This window comes from Netta rufina (genome assembly GCF_964035555.1).
Source record: "Netta rufina genome assembly, chromosome: Z".
Taxonomy (NCBI): Eukaryota; Metazoa; Chordata; class Aves; order Anseriformes; family Anatidae; genus Netta; species Netta rufina.
The window spans coordinates 22,377,107-22,399,175 of record NC_140126.1 but is presented as its reverse complement, the minus strand read 5'-3'; positions in this window follow the sequence as shown (position 1 = coordinate 22,399,175).

The following is a 22,069-nucleotide window of genomic DNA, read 5'->3' as shown; positions in this document are numbered from 1 at the left end:
TTTATTTATGCATGACATTGATCTATGCTTGGAAGCTTTATTTTAGTCCACTATTTTTAGTTGGTTTGAGTTGGATTTTGCCTGATAGCAGGATGAATATTTATCTATGAAAGTGCTTCCATTGTAATCCAGTCTTCTGCAGTCCATTACTGCATCTGACTTATTCAAACATCTCTTTTTGATGATGAGAGAGTTGATGATCAACTCTCTCATTCCCAGGATTCTTCTTTGTGTCTCCTGTCAAGGTGCACTAGCAATAGTCTGTTTAGATGCATTAGTGTGTATTAATTTTCAGACATACTACGTATATTGCTGTATAGCTTTGTTAGAATTAATCCCGAAGTTTACTATTTGGTTTTAGATTTTTTTTTTTTTGGCAAGTCCATATTTTAAAAACTAGGCTCTGTTTTTGTTGTTGTTGTTTTTTCTGTTTTTTATTTTTTTATGAAGCATTTTCCAAGCACATTGGATCAGCTCGTTTGTCAGGTATGTCTGAAATATAAATAGGCTTGCACAGTCCCCAAATTTGAAATATTTGAATAAGTATGGCTTGACATGGAAATTTGATTATTCCAACATCTTACTGACAAGGAGTAAAATATCTGTCTCCTGCATAATTAAATTTCTCTCCTTTTTTTTTTTTTTTTTTTTTCCCTTTCAGTAGTTCTTATTGTCTTGCAGATTAACAGGGAAAGAAACTGCAATATAAATTATATTACTTCTTTTAAGGTAAGAAAATGTATTTTAACTATCATATATTTTGCTTTTAACAGGTTCACATCTTTTTTCTTTGCTCTAGATTTCTCTTTTGATTTTTATCTTCCTTTTCCCTTTTTTCCTTTTTTCTTTTTCTTCTTCTTTTTCTTTTTCTTTTTTTCTTTTTCTTTTTCTTTTTCTTTTTTTCTTTTTCTTTTTCTTTTTCTTTTTCTTTTTCTTTTTCTTTTTCTTTTTCTTTTTCTTTTTCTTTTTCTTTTTCTTTTTCTTTTTCTTTTTCTTTTTCTTTTTCTTTTTCTCTTTCATTATATATTTAGTCCAGAATAAATGCTGAACTGCGTAATTGCTTTTGCTAATTCTATCTAGTTTTATCGCTGTAAAAACATATCCTGACCAATTGGAGAAAGCTGTTAAGAACTAGCCAACCTGCTGAAAACAAAACAAAACAAAACAAAACAAACAAACAAACAAAAACTAGCAAGTCTACCAGAAAACAAAACAAAACAATGCAATACAATACAAACAAACAAACAAAAACAACAAACAAAGACAGAAAGTGACAAAAAAGTGCCATATAAAATCATTTAAGATTTTACAGTTTTGATAGAAGCACGTTTCTTCTTTTTGTGTTATGTTCCTCTTCTCAATGACTAGATTGTAATTTTGGGGGAACTTCTTATAAACAATATAACAGGTTGTATATTGCTTTTATTTCTACCAAGCAAATTGTTTGCTGGACTTTGTCATGTTACTTGTGTTGATTTTAAATCGATTTTTATAGTGAATGGGGTAAAACCAAGTTAACCCGAATCAATCTGAGGCTCAAGCTTTCAGAGAGAAATAAACTGAGAAATTGCAAAGTGCTGAGGGTGCTACTTCACGCAGAAGAAGGAATGTCTAGAGGAAGGCTGACTTAGGTTATAAAGTTGGATTTGTTCAATAGTTACATTTTTGGAATATTGGGTGAAGAGACATATTCATATCTTACCATGCATTGGAAGATGCTGTGCTCTGTACTTGGCATGCCAGCATCTTGACCTGTGCCTGCAACTCTTGCCATTGTGTAATGGCAGAGGTCTTGATGACCTGTTCATTAGGCAGTGTATGGCCCAGTTCTCTTCCAGCCAGCCCTTGCATGCAGGCCTCCTCCCTCCCACTCCCAAAAGATGGGAGTGAGTCAGAAAAGATCTGACAGGTGATGCATGCCTGAGTCTTGCCCCAGTGTAGCCTGAGAAGTGGCAAAGTTCTACACGCAGACCTGCAGTTCTGGGGATTGCTTCCATGTCCTGCACCTTTTTATAGACTATTATGTGATAAGAATAATGCTTTGCATTTTTCCTAGTCCCATCCAGTATGCACTTGATAATTCAGGTTTTGCTACATAGTTTGCATGTTTCATTATTCATTATTTTGCAAGTGGTATCCTTGTGCACACTTCTGAGCAAACAAATAGTATTCTTTTGTTAGATTGGCTGGAGAAATGTTTTGTACCAAAAAATGCCAGTCCTTGCATTTAATTTCTGTAGACATAGAATTGTATGCCTTGCAAAAGAGACATTTCACAGCATGGTGCCTGTGTATCATGTTGCATATCAGATGACTAGTTTACCTTTAACAGGGTGTTGTTAATAACGCAGAAGGGAAGAGGTAAGTCAGCTAATGAAGGAGTGCTCATAAAAGGTACTCACATATTAATGTGCAGCTAGTAGAGAAATAGTGTGTTAGCCAGTTGTAATGAAAAGTGTGGGCCTGGTTTTATGTTTCCAGTTCTGATGTTGTTATAAACTTGACTGGAGTCTAGCTTGAATACAGATAGAAATGAAGACCACCTGAAGCATGTGTCTTTGGAGAGAAAAATGGCCACTGATTTAATTATGCATTCACTTCCATATTAAGATGACCAAAACCAGGTACATGATAGAGAATTAATCTAACTAGGGAAATTTTTACTATATTTAATATTTGTAATGATCTTATAAATAAATCTCACCACCCTCTTAGTTTGTTTGACTGTGAGAGAGTCAAGACAATTTTCTCTCAGAAAAATCTAGTTATGGTACATTGCAACTGCTGCTATTTTTACTAGGCTTTTAAATATATTTATTTTGTCCAAATCCTGAAAAAGAGATCAAAATCTTTAATTTTTTGGAGAATTTAATATTGTAGTTGGATTTGTACTAAGTATTTCCTGAGTACAGAAAGAAGGGTATTGATTTTTGTAGCCTGTCAAACTGTTAGAATGTCTTTCATTCTTTAATGTATTTCTGCCATGGGTACAAAAAAATAAACTGTTGGGAAGCTGATGTTTTAAAATATTACATCTACCTACTATATTCATATAATCTTTCTATGAAACTATTATTTTTTAAATATAAAGTATGTTAATTCCTTTGTCTGTGTTGGGTCCCTGTCTTAGATGAATCCAGTCATGCAGTTCTCCAGTTCTACTTCTGCAGTGTTCTTTCAGATGAAACTGAGACTGGGTCCTAACCTTTGTAGAATAAGCCAAGAAGAGAAACGAGAGAGAAATCAGTTCTATGAAAGCAGCAAATTCTTCCAATTCTCTAAATATGTCCCACAAGCTACCATGCTAGTTACTATTTATCACTTTTTAGGATGCTTCTTGGCATGCTCAACTGTGGCACAGAGTGCAGTTGCTTCTGATGACATTGGCAGTGTGCATCACTAGATGATGACAGGCAGTGGTACCAACAAGAGGAAGGCACACTAACAAGAAATTAAAAAAGCTTGACATAATTTGTTGCATTGTAAACACTCTTGCTTTGGATGGAAAATAGATGCCTTTATTTACCTTTTTGTGAAGATGCTTCTACAGAAAAGCAAATCCCATGGCCAAGAAAGGAGAACAAATTTGTATGTCTTTCAGATTGTATAAATTAAAGAATAAAACCAACTCAAAATTACATTTTTGAGAAGCACCTGCAGATATGTAAGCTTCCCTGCTTCCCAGTATAAATGACCCAATCAAAACATTTATTGCAAAGAAAAGCACTTAAATTTTCCAGATCAGTAACTATCTCTTTGGCAGTTCCATTTCTACTGCCCAATGTGTTTAGGCATAACAGCCTATCTGTTGTTAATGATTCTGGTTTTATGTCTACAATTGTCTTTGTTTGTTTGTTTGTTTATTTATTTATTTATTTATTTATTTACTTTGTGTGTGTGTGTGCTATATGTTCTTCTATACATTCCCCTTGTTTATCAGAGCTCTGTGTTTTCATTACATGTGCACAAATACAAATTACATAGATTGTTAAAATCGAGTTTCTATTTATAAAGACCTTTTTGTCTTAGTCTGATACCTGTTTTTCTAGTTCTTTCCTTTTTATCTACCAAATTGGAAAGGTGGACAGCAGCTTCCTCAAGAACTGACAAACTCATTTGTTGTCTTTTCTATGAATATAGTGGGTGACAATTTGTAAGATGATGCTAAGAATCATCTAAAGGATTTTTTTTTTTAATTTTGTAAGTGTACAAAATTATGCTTATTACCCACTTATGGAGGAGGCTTTACAAGATGAAGTGTTTTGAGCAGGACAGAGAATGAAATCAGCCTGTCTGATGGCAGAACATGCCAGAATGTAGCTCTTATTATTTGATGGGCTTTGGCTTACATCCATGAGAACAAAGTATGTGATATAGAGTCCTACAGGCAAGGATTTTCCAGATGTTGGTGCTGCAAGGGGAGAGCCTTTCTGTAATACTTTCAGAAGCCAACAGAAGAGTTTGACAGTATTTTCACATTCTTGGGCAATGAAATTTTGAATTTAGCATCCAGATGATACTAAGAAGTCAGATGCAGCCTATGCCAGCATAGGCTTTCAACCCTCATATCTAACAGTACTGTCAGGGGTTTGGGAATGAGCATCACACAAACCAAAAGTGCAAGAATAAATTTTTAGAAAGGAAAAAAACCAGCACTTTTTCATGTTTTATCTATTTATGACACCAGAAGAAAGCAGCATATGCAATAAAATGTATGAATTGTCATAGCATTATCTTTCTTTCGAGGGAACAAAACACCCATGCTTTGTTAGTATAAACATGTATCTTGTTCTTTAGGAACAATTTATTTTAGTATGAAGCACATCATTTGTGAGACTGAGTCAGATTAAAGCCATTTAGTCTTGCCCAGGATCATGTAGGATATATATGTTTTACACTTAAATGACGATTTTTTACAGTGTACTGTACATGTTTCTACATGTACTGTATGTATTTCTTTTCAGTTTCAATTTCACTGTCATCACACCATTGCCTTTTTGCTCACCAGTGTTTGCTCCTGAGTAATAGCAAGAGCCTAGAAGGCTTGGTGCAAACCATGGCTTAACACTACTGAAGGAGGGGAATTATTTCTCAAATCCTTTAATCAGCAACAGTTTATTGCCTATTAAAAAAGTCACTCTGTTGAGTTTAACAAATCTGACAGCCACTGCTAAAGCAGCTGGTCTGTCTGATTGGAAAAGGTCACTATAAAAGCATCTTCAGTATGATGATGCTTTAGTATAGATGTCAGCTGTCATGGAGTGGACTGTGTCCATGCTGTTGAATTCATTTATCTGTCAAACCAGGAGAGTTATATCCAAACTACCTTCTAGAAACCTGTGCTAGTTCAGAGCCATTGTTGTCTGAGAAAGTGCTGGTTGTCTCAAGCCCAGGCACATTCTAGCAACTGAAAGGATGGCCAAATTCCAGCAACATTGCCTAGCACTATTTAGTCAACTTACAAATATGTACGCTTATTCCATTCAGACCTTCAACCTGACTGGTCTTTTCTTTGCTTTTAAAATGTCAGAGGTACTTGGTTAACACAGATTATTTTGTCTGTAACTGAGCAACGTACTTCATGTTTTACCTTCCCATTCAGAATCATACAAGAGCCATACTTGTTTTGTGTTTGTCTTGTGTAAGACTAAGTGTTTTATGGCAGTAGATGTTTTGAAAACTGTTCAGAATTGCTATCTGGTTCAGAATTGAAGCTGGTCAGGTATTTTTTCAGTAGAGTTTTGTGACTAGTTGAAAAATGTTCATTTATTATTCCTGAAATGTTATCCTGGAAAGTATTGTTTATGATCAGTTTACTGATTATCTTTTGAAGTAATGACCAAGCAAATACCTTTGATATTACAGACTGCCTTTTCCCAAGGTTTTTATTTCTAAAAAGAGTTCTGTTTTTCTTGAGGAATGTCGTGCAGTGCTAGATCAAATTATATCTCTTTCTTGTGTGATGAGAAAGTCTCTCCATTCATACAGACTAAATTGAAAGATTTATGTTCTCCATCTGCTGTTGGGCTGAACTCAAAATCGTGGTTTAAATCTAAAAATCTGTTAATGAGCATGAGATATTTTGGAGGCTGCACTTTTATCTCTGCCCTTTAGAGATAAAAATGGATGTTGGAGTTAACAGAGCTGTGACTTTGGTACTGAGATGGCAAGTCTGTGGGACCTTCTTCTGTAGTAGTTAAGACAATTCTAACATAAGGAAAAGAGCAAAAGCCTCTATTTTCTTCATTTTCCAGTTTAGAACTTCTAGCATTTTTCATAGCTCTTCCTAAATATGAAGAAAAGAAAAGAAAAGAAAAGAAAAGAAAAGAAAAGAAAAGAAAAGAAAAGAAAAGAAAAGAAAAGAAAAGAAAAGAAAAGAAAAGAAAAGAAAAGAAAAAAGACAAAACAAAAACAAAAAGAGGAAAGATAAATAAGAGACTATAGAATTGGAAAAAACAGTACAGCTTTAGCTGCCACCAGCTATCTACATTGTGTCTCAGGGTTAGTTTAGTGGAAGTAAACAGCCTTTGATAATGAGGTAGTTGAATCTTTTCAGACATCTGAACTTCTAGTCTGTATTTTATGTTGCAGAAGTCCTACATTCCATCAGGGACTATTAGCCTTCAAGAGCATATCAATGAAATGGATTCCCTGCAAGTCAAGTGAAATTGACTCTGAGCTGGAGACTTAATGCTTCAATAAGACCATGGCTCAGTTTGTCTCAAGTCCTAGGTCCGGTCTGGTGAGAATAACTTAATGTTGAATACCAGAAAACCATTTACCATTTTTCCCTGTAAAAATGTTGTTCAGAAACTTAGAAAAGAAAAGCAGGTAGAACACTTTTCAAAATCTTACCCCCCCCCACCCCCCGCTAGTTCACCACCTGGGCTAATAGCTGAGAACATAAGACTCTGCAACAGCTGCTACCGATGCACACCACTAGCTTGTATCTAATTAGAATAAAAGACTTTCTCAGCAGCAGTAAATCTGCAATAACTTAAAAAATAATAATGAGAGCACAAAATGAACAAATTTCCTGCTGTTTGCTCTTTCTCTGTTTTCTTTTTTTTTTCCCCTTTCATTTCTTTTCTTCCTTTCTTTTTCTTTTTCTTTTTCTTTTTCTTTTTCTTTTTCTTTTTCTTTTTCTTTTTCTTTTTCTTTTTCTTTTTCTTTTTCTTTTTCTTTTTCTTTTTCTTTTTCTTTTTCTTTTTCTTTTTCTTTTTCTTTTTCTTTTTCTTTTTCTTTTTCTCTTTCATTATTTTTAAGCTTCTTTGTGCATGTTCTGTTTTTCCACAATTAAAAGAAATGTTTGATAAAAAACATTCTTCTGGCCATTTCATAGTGACAGCTATTACTCAGATGTTTTCTGTTATTTTGCATCTCTGCCTCACTATGAATTAACATTATGCTTCTGTAAACCTAAGAATTGTAAATTTCTGCAAGTAATTTTTCTTCAATAAAAACTCAGATACAATGCTTTTAGTCTGAAAGCTATTTTCTGACTTTAAAGAGAGTCTTTCTGTTACCACATTATAACTGGCAACTTACTGGTGACAGAAGAACAATCACACTAGCTATTTGCTTATCTTAATGGAGCTGCTACATGTCTTGTCTGAACTAACCCTCAGAACAGCTTCCTTAGATGCTCCTAGTCACAAGATAACTAGTGAAAAATGCAAATGCCTAGTTTTAGGACATTTAGCATACAATTTCTGCTGAATCTACTTCTGTTCAGTTGGGTTCTTCAGGGTAGCTAGAACTATTTGTGCAAACAGTTAAGCTTTCAAAGGATACAGGATACATCATTGACACTAGTGAGAAAGAAGGCCTTACAAAATTAATTTGGATCTTGGAAAGCACTTTTGCAGAATATATGATGTTAACAATTTGTTTACTTTTTAAAATTTGGAAAATGTAATTTAATTTTATTTTTTTTTAACTAAATATTAATTTTAAAAAATTGGAAATTTAAAAAGTGTAAGCAAAAACCTAAATTCCAAAAAGATTTCAGTCACAAAAATTGCATAAAAACTTGAGTAGCTCTGAAATGATTTTTCTTCTGTATGATGAACTGGTGATTCTGTTATCTTGTAACTCACTCATTCTTACTCCCCTTCTGTACCCTTTGGCCAATGGTTACTCTCTTATCCTTTACCACTTGTGTGCCTCTTTTTCTTTGAACATGCAGTCACAGTTGATTCCACTGCTCTTCCTTTATGTTTTTACCTTCCAGAGATCATGCCATCATTCACTTAATACCATTCGGTTACCCTGACCTACAAGGGCTCAAGCAAAATTTTGAGGCACTTCTGGTTTTGATGACAAAATCCGTTATTAAAATGAGTGTAGTTGTACACTTTCGTGAGTTATGATGAATAACTTGACTTAAGAACCTGCAAGTAATACGGGTATTTTCAGCTATACTTCTAGTGATTAACCTCCAGTAGACAGTATTTATATATTTTTAAATCCTTTTTAGTATGTTAAGTGTAGCATGGAGTAAATTATGGAACTGAACTTGGCAAGGGATGCAAAGAATGAAAGGAAGGGAATCTATAGGTACATTGCTCAGAAAAGAAACGCCAAGGAGAGTGTACCCCCTCTGTTGGATAAGAAGGGTGAACTGCTAATGACAGACATGGAGAAGACTGAGATACTCAGCAACTTCTTTGCCTCAGTCTTCATTGACAGACAGGCTTCCCAAGTCTTTCATTTCCCTGAACCCATAGATGGAGGCTGGGGGAGCAAAGTCTCACCCCCTGTAAGTGAAGAGCAGGTTAGAGACTGCCTGATGAAACCAAATAGGTACAAGTCTATGGGGCCTGATAACATGCATCCAAAGGTCCTGAAGGAATTGGCTGATACAGTTGCCAAGCCTTTCTCCATCATATTTGAAAAGTCCTGGCAGCCAGGCAAAGTCCCTGGTGACTGGAAAAAGGGAAACAACACACCCATTTTTAAAAAGAGTAGAAAGGAGGACCCATGGAACTACAGACCAGTGAGCCTCACCTCTGTGCCTGGCACAATCATGGAAAAGATCCTCCTGGAAGCAATGTTAAGACACATGCAAGACAAAGAGATGATCTGAGACAGAAAACATGGCTTCACCAAAGGTAAATTGTGCCTGACCAATCTGGTGGCTTTCTACAATGGAGTGACTGCATCAGCTGGTAAAGGAACACCAACTGATGTCATCTACCTGGACTTCTGTATGGCCTTTTACATGGTCCAACTTGACATCCTGTTCTCCAAATTGTAGAGATATGGATTTGACAGGTGGACCATTCAGTGGATAAGGAGTTGGCTTGAAAGTCACACCCAGAGAGTGGTGGTCAATGGCTCTACATCCAAATGGAGGCTGGTGATATGTGGTGTACTGCAGGGTTCTGTCCTTGGACCAGTACTGTTTAATATCTTTATCAGTGACACAGACAGTGGGATCAAGTGCACCCTCAGCAAATTTGCAGATGACACCAAGCTGAGTGGTACAGTTGATACAACACAAGTAAAGGATACCATCCAAAGGGACCTTGAGAAGCTGGAGAAGTGGGCCCACATGAACCACATAATGTTCAAGTCCAAGTGCAAGGTGCTGCACCTGGGCCAGGGCAGTCCTGAAATGAGTACAGACTGGGAGAAGAACTCATTGAGAGCAGCCCTGCAGAGAAGGACTTGGGGTTTCTGGTGGACAAAAAGGTTGACATGAGCCAGCAGTGTGTGCTTGCAGCCCAGAAGACCAACTGTGTCCTGGACTGCATCAGCAGAGGTGTGACCAGCAGGTGGAGGAGTTGATTGTCCCCCTCTACTTTGCCCTTGCGAGGCCCCACTTGGAGTGCTGCATCCAGGTCTGGATCTCCCAGCACAAGAAGGATGTGGGGCTGTTAGAGTGGGTCCAGAGGTGGGACAAGAAGTTGATCAGAGGGCTGGAGCACCTCTCCTATGAAGAAAGGCTGAGAGAGCTGGGGCTCTCCAGCCTATAGAAGAGAAGGCTATGGGGTGGCCTCATTGCAGCCTTTCAGTACTTAGAGGGGACTTACAAAAAAGACAGAGAATGACTCTTTGCTTAATTAGATAATGTCAGGACAAGAGGGAATGGCCTCAAGTTGTGCCAGGGGAGCTGTAAATTGGAAATTAGGAGACATTTATTCTCAGAAAGAGCTGTCAGGCATTGGAACGGTTTGCCCAGGGAAGTGGTAGAGATAGATATTGGTGGTAGGGGGATGGTTGGACCAGATGATCTTGGAGGTCTCTTCCAACCTTAATGATTCTATGATTCTATGATCTTTGAGGTCCCTTCCAACCTGAGCCATTCTATGAATCTATGATTCATTTTATGATTCTATGAATACAATTGTATATGTAAGTGATATATTCTGCTAGATCCAGAAATACATGATTAGTAATAAATATATAGAACAAATTAATTAATTATCAGCAATTAACTCAGTGTAAAGTAATGCTTTCTTATATAGCTGAACTTTCTCTTCCCTTAAATCCTCATAATTTGGTCTGCTGGTCCCAGAAGAGTTGTTTGCTACAGTATTCCCAATATTAATGATAAGTGGATTTTAATTGCTTAGAGGATATATAATTCAGAACAGAACATGGGTGCAACAAAATGCCTACTGCCTTTGCAAGGCTTTTGACACGGTTTCCCATAGGATCCTACTGGACAAAATGTCCACCATACAGCTAAATAAAAACATCATACGATGGGTGAGCAATTGGCTAACGGGCAGGGCCCAAAGGGTTATGGTAAATGGGGCTGCGTCAGGCTGGCGGGCGGTCACCAGTGGGGTCCCTCAAGGCTCCATTTTAGGGCCGGTACTTTTCAATATTTTTATAAACGATCTGGATGTAGGAATAGAAGGTATTTTGAGCAAGTTTGCTGATGACACCAAACTTGGAGGAGTTGTGGACTCGAATGAGGGTGTAAAGGCCTTGCAGAGGGATCTGGATAGGTTGGAGAGCTGGACGATCACCAACCGCATGAAGTTCAATAAGAGCAAGTGCCGGGTCCTGCACCTGGGACAGGGAAACCCTGGCTGCACGTACAGACTGGGCGATGAGACGCTGGAGAGCTGCCTAGAAGAGAGGGATCTGGGGGTCGTGGTAGACAGCAAGTTGAATATGAGCCAGCAATGTGCCCTGGCAGCCAGGAGGGCCAACCGTGTCCTGGGGTGCATCAAGCACGGCATCGCTAGTAGGTCAAGGGAGGTGATTGTCCCGCTCTACTCTGCGCTGGTGCGGCCTCACCTCGAGTACTGTGTGCAGTTCTGGGCACCACAGTATAAAAAGGACATGAAACTGTTGGAGAGTGTCCAGAGGAGGGCTACGAAGATGGTGAAAGGCCTGGAGGGGAAGATGTACGAAGAACGGCTGAAGTCACTGGGCCTGTTCAGCCTGGAGAAGAGGAGGCTGAGGGGAGACCTCATCACAGTCTACAACTTCCTCGTAAGGGGGTGTCGAGAGGCAGGAGACCTTTTCTCCATTGACACTAGTGACAGGACCCGCGGGAACGGGGTTAAGCTGAGGCAGGGGAAATTTAGGCTGGACGTCAGGAGGGGGTTCTTCACAGAGAGGGTGGTTGCACACTGGAACAGGCTCCCCAGGGAAGTGGTCACTGCACCGAGCCTGTCTGAATTTAAGAAGAGACTGGACTGTGCGCTTAGTCACATGGTCTGAACTTTTGGGTAGACCTGTGCGGTGTCAAGAGTTGGACTTGATGATCCTTAAGGGTCCCTTCCAACTCAGGATATTGTATGATTCTATAATTTGCTTGACCTAAGGCAGTCCACTGCTGAGTCCTTGAAAGCAGGTTTCCCTGACATCTGAGAAGATAATGGATTTCTGTGCAAACATGTTGGGGTAGATGTAGCTTCTGTTGCTCTTCTAAACAGATCCCACTTTCTTGGCCTTTCTCCAGCTCCTTGCACAATGATGTTTAAAGAGCCTGAATTCTGTATGGTATCCATACCTCTTAGCACAAAATAAGGTGGGAAATAACTCCATTCCTGCAGTTGAAGAGGTGCAAGTTTCTACTGACTGGACAAACTTGCATGAACGCAGTAATTAGGGAAAGAAAATAAACTCTGAACTGCTTTTCTGCAATTGGAGGAAATAAAAATGGATGAAAAGGGAGAATAAATTCCATCTTATAAAGACAAGAAAATATTGATGCTCTTTTTTTTTTTTTTTTTTTTAATATATTTCTTTATCATAATTTAATCATTTGTTGTTTTGTGGCTTTACTGGAATACATTTTACAAGTATGCCTTCTTGTTCTCCAATTAGTCAACTTATAAACCAGTTATTTTTACATTTCTTCAGTCCTTTTGGTTTATGACAAGAGGAAGCTATTTGGAAAATGGAGAATATAGACAACTGAAATGTTTTTACAAAATTTCAAGTTCTAGTTGATGATACCTATTTGCTGCTGGCAGTTCTGCCTGAATACACATAAAAGTACTTTTGTCATCATTGCAATACAAATCAATTATTGCTATCTGAGCCATAATGTTAAAATGCAGCAGTATCAGCTTTCAAGTGTTTTTTTTTTTTTTTTTTTTTTTTTTTTAATATTGATTTTGAAAACAAATATCCTTTAATTTTATGGTTCTTTTAGATATAAAGGTTATTAGAAATTTCATGAAGTTGTCATAGAAGGTAATGGCAGAATTCTTACTGACTTCATTTAGGCCTTGATTCTATCATGTATTTATAAAGCAACCAAGGATGGACCACTGGGAAAGTGTAATGCTGTTGTTATTTGGAATCCCTGAAAAAAATAATCATAGGCCCTGGTCCTGTAATTGACTATGTACAGACTGAAGGTTACTCCCAAGCAGAGCCTCCGTGAAGTTAATGGTTTTTCATGCTGGCACAACAATCTGCCCATCTGCTATAACTGCAGGATCGAAACAATGACTTGTAAGTTACAACATGATGGGTCAAAATGTAAACACTGATTTCACCTCTGAAACTCTGGGGAAATTCAGTCTCATCTTTACCTAGAGAGATCTGCAAGAGGTGTTTGTCCAGCATGTAGATGGTAGTGATTTTTTAGAGATAAGTAGATACATATACTCTTGGAAGTATTCTCACCGCATTATATGACTGCTCTGAGACCCTAATATTTTAAGCTTACTGCAGTTATTTAACCTAATCACTGTATGTAGGATATAACTGATCTATCTCCTGTAGGAGGTAATGGAGGAAAGAAATGGCACAATTCTGCATGTCTCTGTTCTGTAGTGACAGCCTGTCATTTCCTGTACTCTGCTAGATATTATGAATAGACAATGTATGCAGGCAGAACATAGTTGCTTGGTAACCATCTTTTTACTTTCTTATATGTAATTGCATCTCTTTGGAAAAATATTGATTGGTTTATTTTCTTTTGATATTGAGGCAATAAATTTGCCTCTAACTACTCTGAGTATCTCAATAGAGTAGAAGCTAGTTGAAATTTCAAACTACTAATTTTCTTGGATTTTTGAAGTCAAGACTTCTAATAAATATTAGTATATACATAGTAATAATCAGATCTACATTTTCACTCAATGAAGTAGAGAGTATATATAGCATGAGTTCAACTTTGAAATGACTACAGATCATTTGTTGTAATACAGGAGTGAAATGTTTGCAAATTTGATACCCTTCTATTTATAACTTAGGTTTGTTCACCAGTTAAATGTCTGCACAAACATAAATATGACCATAAAGCCACCAATAGATTTCGGCCTCATTGTAAATGTTAAGAAAGACACCAGGTAAAAAAAAAAAAAAAAAAAAAAAAAAAAGGAAAGGAAAGGAAAGGTATGAGATAAAACTGCTTAATTTGATGGAGAATATGTTGAAAACACTAGATACAGCGCTTTCGAAGTATAAATTAATTTAGTAATAAAACTAGTTCAGACCTGTACACATAATTTTTGGGAAAAAACTTCTCTGGGACATGAGGAACAATAATTTTAACAGGATGCAGAAAAGATTTCCTTAGAACTCTACTGGTTTCCATCAGTTAAGGACCACACCTGGAATATTTCAAGAGTATTTTTAATTATGTGGAAATCAATGAAAATCATCTTTTTTTTTTTCTTTAATTGATATTAATGAAAACAAACTTTCTACATAGAGTTTTGCCAAGTAAACAGTAGCTAGAAATAAAATGCTAAAAAATAAATATTTGACTGGTACAAAAGCCTCGGTGCTTAGATTTCACCCAGTGTCTCAACTGAGAGCTGTTTATAAGCATTTTTTTGTCTATGAAAGCCATGGCGGCTTTTTTTTTTGTTTTTGTTTGTTTGTTTGTTTGTTTTTCCCCAAGTTATTGGCATACATGATAGTAGTGATTAAAATATCAGACTGAAAATATGTCTAAGATGCAGTTGGTGATACAGTAATGTACTGCTTATCTGTTTGAATGAAAGTCTCCTTTTTATGAGATATGTGGCTTCATCTTAGTGTGGACTGTGGAATTTATCACATCTCATTGACCACCTTAAAAGTGTTGTGAATAAAAATAAGCCTGTTTCAGCAACTGAAAAACTGCTTTGTTGCTGTCTGCTTCTGACTACTGGTTTGAATAGTTCTTTGACATTGCTGTTGTTATGAGCATATTATCTCACTGTTCCCTGACGTTAAGTGCTCTTACCCACTAATCAGTAGACTGAATCTTAGTTGATGAAAGGAAGGTGAATTTTTATGTCATTCCACAATTTGCAAACAACTTTTGTCTACTTTTGTTACCATTGAACCCATGAATCACCACTTAGGACTACAAAAATTCTGGAAAAAAAAAAAGAAAAAAAAAAAGTGACAGTCCTAATATTAGTACTGGGGTAGTGACACATCATTGAGCATAAGGGTTTTAAAGGATTTCTACAGGCTATCCTGGAAGATGGTTATTTCCAAAACTGTTATTACCTTATAGGGATAAATCAAGATCTGTGTGAGGACTGGTTAGGAAGCAGAGAAAAGTGTTACCTTTTAGAGACTATGCATGCTTTTGTAAAATGCAGAGTACAGTTAGGAGCTTTTTCTAATATGTATAGTACCGGAAAAAAAAGAAAAAAAAAAAAAGTGTTACTGAATTGTTTTAGATGTGGAAATGTTCCTAAGGGCGAAGAGAATGGTGTAGCGCAAAAGTGCATAAGTATCCAATCAGCTGTTCCTGACATAGCATGCTGTGAAGAGTGGCAGTGTAGGGTATTTCAAAACAGGTAGACTGCAGATCAAAAACTACTGAGCTGACCATCCATGTATTTGTGTTTATCACAAAGTAGATACAAGTTCTGCAGAACATTCCTCAAACATTGTGTCTGATCTCCAGAGTAGTCTCCAGCTCTTGTGACAGATCCCTTTGGGAGACTTTGCACTTTTAGCGAGTCACAATGTTGGCTGTAATTCAGTCATGGAAACAGACCTTAGCATTGTGTTAAATACTACAGCAATAACCTGTGGTATTAAATTACATCAGCCGATGGATTATTGTTATTGGAATTTGATAACTAACTGAACGCTTACAATGTGATTGTATAAATGTCTAATCTTTCATTTTCAATTATACACTCTAGTCTTTATCTCTGTGGAGCAAAGTGTAAATGAGTAATCTGCATGTGTCTTCAAAAGCATGTAAGAAGAACTCTAAATTTAATGTTTTGCGTAGGTCACATTTTTTTTGGCAAAATGATTACATTGTTATGAGGGTATTATGTTCATGTTAAGAGGATAGTTTATGATCATATATTATAAAGCTGAGAGACTGGATTTGGTAATACTCATGGCCACAGTACAGGACCACTTGTGTTAATATCTATGTGAATTCCATACTATAGTTGTCTTAGCGGTATGTATGTCAAAGGTTTATCATTCATCTTTTGTCAACATAAAAAGGATCAATCATTTCAGTATTCTGCCTGTTTCCTGACAACATTCAGTTTAGTTAGTCTCCCTCTGTCTTTATAGATTCAAAGGTAAATTGCATACCTGCAGTTGAAAAGGGAAAAAAAAAAAAAATAATCTGAAACTACAAAATATTGCGCAGAGCCTGAACTATAAAATATTGCTGAACTGACGGTGTCAATCAGAAATGTTGAAAGAAATCACCTCCCTTAAATTTGTTCTTGCAAGAAAAAAAAATCTAATATAAACTTTATAATGTCCTTTGTTTTCAACCTATTGTATGTCATTCAGAGTAAGATTTAAGTGACACAGAGTATCAAAACTAATTTGCAATGGCTTTGTTTCTAGAGGTGATTACCTGTATTATTGTACATAAATGTATCACGAAAATATTTGTAGCTAGCGTTGCTATTATGAATTGGCTAAATTTTTATTTATTTATTCATAATCTTATATGAAAGTTTCATATGTGAAAAAATCTAATCACTCTGAGATTTGGGGCATCTTGTTTGGCTAATATCTCTTGGTAAGTTATCTTCAAAAGGCAAATCTCAAAAGGCAATTTACTGTCCTGAACTATATGTGGATTTGTAAGAGGAGGAACACAAGAGGGTGATATTCCTCTCATTAGAAAGCTAAACATTCCTTGTCATTTCAACTTGTCATGGTTACGTGATTCCCACTCCTGCATTTAGATAAAAATTATGTCCACTCTGATCCCAAAGTAATTCTTACCATAGTATGAAAATAAAATGCAATTACTTGGAATCATCCAGATCAGTCTGTGTTCATTCCTTGGGGGAACGTTCTCAATGTCATCAGATTCTGCAGGAATACATGGTATTGAAAGCTAAGCAAATGCTTAAAATCTTTGAATGAAGGCCAGGTTAAGGACGGCATGGTCTTCTCATGTGAGAAGACCTATGAACCCTCATGGAACTACAGCAGGTGGCCTCTCTTCTGGTATGAGTGTATCAGCATGCCATTAATAATGGAAGTTAGCCCTGTGCTTCCCAGATGTTCATATGGTTTAGAGTACCGAGGAACTGTGTGCATAATAAATATAACTCCTAACAGCATAAGTAGTGCAAAATAAGTAGTGGAAAATAAGTAATAAAGAAATGCTGAAGTAAGCATAAGACAATAAAAGTGAACAGGAAACCTGCAAATGTTGTTTATATGCAATGTATGTGTTCAGAAGTTTATTTTAGGTTAGTGTTCAAGCAAGAATATTATTTCCTTTTCTTGTATGCCAGTTTTATCTAGTATAAAGGAAGAAATACTTAGTTTCCTGACTTCTACCCAATCTTACCTGAAACAAAAGAATAAATAACTCATAATAATGATCAACTTCTCAAAGTATTTCTCAGAAACTGTTCGCACAATAGCTTACGAGCTTACATATACATATAGATGCATATTTACTTTTCTAAATGATACATTGTTTTTCTTGCAGTTAAAAAAAAAGAAAAAAAAAAGAAAAAAAAAGGAAATAGTAGTTAAGAATCCTCTGATATTTTTCAGTTAATGCTGGACAGTCTGCAAGGTCACAATATGTGGTGGGATAATAACGTAATGTGAATTAAGAGTTGTCATATTCTCCTCTGATATGCTTCTCTGCAGTGTCTTAAAATACTTAAGGCATTTGCCAGGCTATTTTCTTTACTAGTTTGAAAAAAAGATAGCTCAGTGTTCTCCCTGATATATCCAACAATATGGTAGATGTATTTAACCTGCTGTTTATATTTGTAGTTTCCATCAGTACCTTGACTTCTCTTTTAATATAATAATTTTGAAGGCAAGCTATTGAGCTGTCACCAGAAGTCCAGATTTTGTTGTGGATGCTGAAACTGAGACATGTTTTTAAATACATCTTTTAAAATGCAAAGTAGATCACAGCTCCTCCTTCAGAGATGTCTTAGGGATGTAGGCCAAGGAATTTCTTGGTGTTTTCACGACAGAACATTCCTTGCAGTCCAATATCCCTTTGTGCCTGTTGCTACTGTATGTGGCATAGAGTCTGTGAATAGCATGTTGCTGTTACAAGGCAGACTTTAAATTGCTATAGTCATTTACAAATTCCTATGATCTAGAGGTTTGCTTTGATGACAAAGAGCATGGTTTGAAGGCTAAAGCAAAGAGGGTAACACTGCAATGGTTGTCAGCTTCCATGCTCATCTGCTGGGATTATTACAGGAATATGGCAACTTACCATGGTGCATGGCTGGCTCAAATTCATATCTAATTTGTACATCACTTCCTCCTACCCTCCCATCCCCCAGCATGTACACATGGCAGTTTTTGAAGACATATGAGTCAGAAAAACTTGTCTGCCCTGGTTATTTTCCCAGGATACTTTGGAAATGATATTATAATTAAACATTTGGTTGTGCCAATAAAACTGTAATGTGAATATTTTATTCTGGACAGGAAGGGAAATAATATTTATTTTGTACTCGGCATGCAGATGCAACAAATAAACAAACAACAACAAAAGAAAAAAAAAGTTTTATATGTTTATTGTTTGTTTTATACATTAGAGTTAAGTTTAAGTTTGATGTTTGTCTTTAGAATGTAAAGAAGCTCATATAATACTTCTACATCCTAGTTTTTACTGTCTTCTTGGAATGTTTTGTGTCTGATATTTTTTAATGCACACTTTTCTTACTCACCCCTAAATTTCTTCCAGGCAAATGGATCAGACTCTTTAGTGCTATTGTTATGTCACCCTTTATTCCAAATTAGGGAAAGACATTTATTATTTACTGTGCTTACTGTAACGCAGATCAGTAAACATTGATTTTTTATTTAAAATAGAATACAGATATATGTTGTGAGACATATGCAGTCTTCCAACATTGTTATTGTCATTTTCTTTCATTATTTTTGAAGTAAATGTGGAAAATGAAAGAAATAAGGAAAAAAATAATTTCTAGTTTAACACCTGTTGTTCTTTAAACATTCTTAATATGTAATTCAATCTATGGACTCTTTTTGTAAAGACAATTAACAAATTATGTGCTGAGAAGATACTAGATAAAGAGCAAAACATACATGGACTGGGAACTCATGAGAGTTGTCTGGATTGTATGTGACCAAATATATGACATATCTATGTCATATGATTTTAGATTTTACACGAGTTATATTCTTGAATGCCTTTGAAGATCTTGACTATGTGCAATCTATATTATATACAGCAATGTATTGTGGTGTCTTGTTTCTCTACCTATAAGTAGAATTCATTTTATTATTTAGAAGTAATGTTATAACTTGCTTTGCAGCTTGAAAGCACCTTATTCTCTGTGCTTTTTGGGGATCCATAGGAAGTTATTAATAATTTTTGAAATATACCCCTGGTTTGTATGGATTGATATTTCATGCCATGGCTTTTTATGTTTATGTACAAAGATCTGGAGAACAAATGTTCTATCCTACATTCTCATTTTTGGTTGTATAAATAGTGAGAGATAAATGGTTGAACTCTTTTAAAATTATTTTTATTTTTATTTTTATTTTATTTTTTTTTTATCTTTATCTTTATCTTTATCTTTATCTTTATCTTTATCTTTATCTTTATCTTTATCTTTATCTTTATCTTTATGTAGACATTTATGTGCTTTCCCAAGCATATGCTCTGAGGATCCTTTTGCTCAGTCCTGAGCATCACTGATGGAAGAAAATTTCTGCTTACGGTGCAAATGCTGCCTCAAAATCAGAACTTTAGTGTGAAGTCTGTGTTTCCATAATAAACCATTTCTCATGGAGGAAAGCAAGAAAACAGTTATGATTTTTAGTAGCAAACATATTCGTAAAAGTATTCCCATCCCAAGTAGACAATGGCTCTCCTAAAATTAACCATAAAATAAAATAAAATAAAATAAAATAAAATAAAATAAAATAAAATAAAATAAAAAAGAGTTGCACTTCAGTATTGACAACCTTTTCCCCTTACATCTGTAGTTATAGCCTTTTTTTTTTTGTTGTTTTTTTTTGTTGTTTTTCCCTGGCAGTTGATACACACATACTGAAAATATTAAAAAAGAAGAAGGGGAATGTTACAGATAATCTGCCCTGGCTGTCAAGATTACATTGTGCAGAGCAGAAGAATAGTACATATAATTAAACCTTCCTGTCTTTATGGTTGCTAATTCCGCCTACAAAGATCTCTAGGGGAATTTTTCTTATAATCACAAATATAATCAGCTTCCAACAGGGCTTTATTTCTGCAAATGTCTTCCCAATACCTACAGAATCTCAGCAGTATTTCTACATCAAAATCAGTAGCCTAAAAAAATACCTCTGAAGAAAATAAGAAATGCTAACTTCTAAATAGACTATATCACGAACAAGCTATGGACTTCAAATAGAAGAGCACAGGGATTTGGCTAAGTAAACTATATCAACTCTGTCTCCATCTTTTTAAATGTAGAAAATCTTTACTATTTTTTATTTCCTACATTTCTGATAGTTGCTCACTCTTATACCTGTGTGTATGGAGATAGAAGAATAGATACAAATGATATGTCTGTTTCATTAAACATTTCTGTGTAAAATTTGCATAGGATGCATGAAAGAACGTTAGAAATAATCATTAGAAATGGTGGGTATTTTATCTTTAAAGGTATGGTCATGGGTTTTAGTTGTAGCCCTATTCCTAAAAACAGCCACAAAATAGCAGATAATGGTTACTAGGAAAAGATATGAAGTAGTCCTGAGATGAAAAGCCTGCTTCTGAAGGAAGAACACTTGCCACTTCCTCTGCAAATGGGTTAATGTTACTGAGCTTCCTGCTCATTCATACACACGTACTGATTCTGGCTCAGTTTCTCTGTGTATGTGCGTACAAGGTGGCATATTCTACAACACAAAGATAAAACAACTGCATTTTTATGAAACAAAACAAAACAACAACAACAACAAGGCATGGAATTATCTGTAAGTAATTTCATGTTAAATTGGAAGAAAACAATATTTAGCCCAGATATATTCACTGTGTCAGATATGATCATAATACTTACAATGAGAAGAGTTTGTAAATATCCTTCCATAGCCAGATGAATTATGAGCAGACTTTAAAATTCAGGTAAAGTTTATAAGATAAGAACATTGTGCAAAAGAGATCTTTCACTTCAACTACAGATTGTAGGTGTGGATAAAACCTGAGCACAGGGATCTAATCATTTTCCTACCTCAGAGAAAATTTGGATGTGTTTAGACAGAGTAAAGAGTTTCTACTTGCTAGTTGGGAATGATTTTCTATCATCACAGTCAGCTGGTTGAATTTAACACAATCCAGGATTAGAACTAGTCAAAAGTAGGCCCCAGGGAGACTTTATACCACTCTTCCAGTACTTAAAGGGGGCCAACAAGAAAGCTGGGGAGGGACTTTTTATTAGGGAGTGTAGTGATAGGACAAGGCGTAATGGTTTTAAACTAAAAAAGGTTATATTTAGATTAGAGATAAGGAAAAAATTCTTTACTGTGCGGGTGCTGGGGCACTGGAACAGAGTTGTGGATGCCCCATCCCTGGAAGTGTTCAACACTGGGCTGGATGGGGCTTTGAGCAACCTGATAGAGTGGGAGGTGTTCATGCCCATAGTAGGGGGTTGGGATTAGATGATTTAATTAAGGTCTCTTCCAACTCAATGCATTCTATAATTTCAGGAAGTTGACTGTTGACAGACCCCTAGCCTAATGCACATACTTGAACTTAATTTATGATTGGCAGGGGTCCGCTACTCGTCACAGATCATTGTTGCATTGGCATTGCTGGTTTAACTTTGAGGCTGGAAAATGGTAGTGAGATAAGGAAAGATATGAAAGCAAAAAATAAATGGCAAGAGAAAAGATAATGAAACAGTGACAGGTCAGAGAAATATTCTGCATCATGGAATTATTTTAAGGCTTTCAGATCACCTCAGATAAACCCTTTTTGATCTTCAACCTATTCTTTCATAAATGAATCTATTTTTCATCATTTAATTGTTACAGCGGATAGAAGAATGTCTTTAAAAATTTGTTCATTTTCTACAATGTTTCTACAATGTTTCTCCCCTCTCCCTTTTAAAAATAGTAATTTTACATGGAAAACCAAACCTATGAGAACTCCCAGTTTTCCATTTTCTGTCCTCATACAGTTACAAAATATGTAAATGCTAGA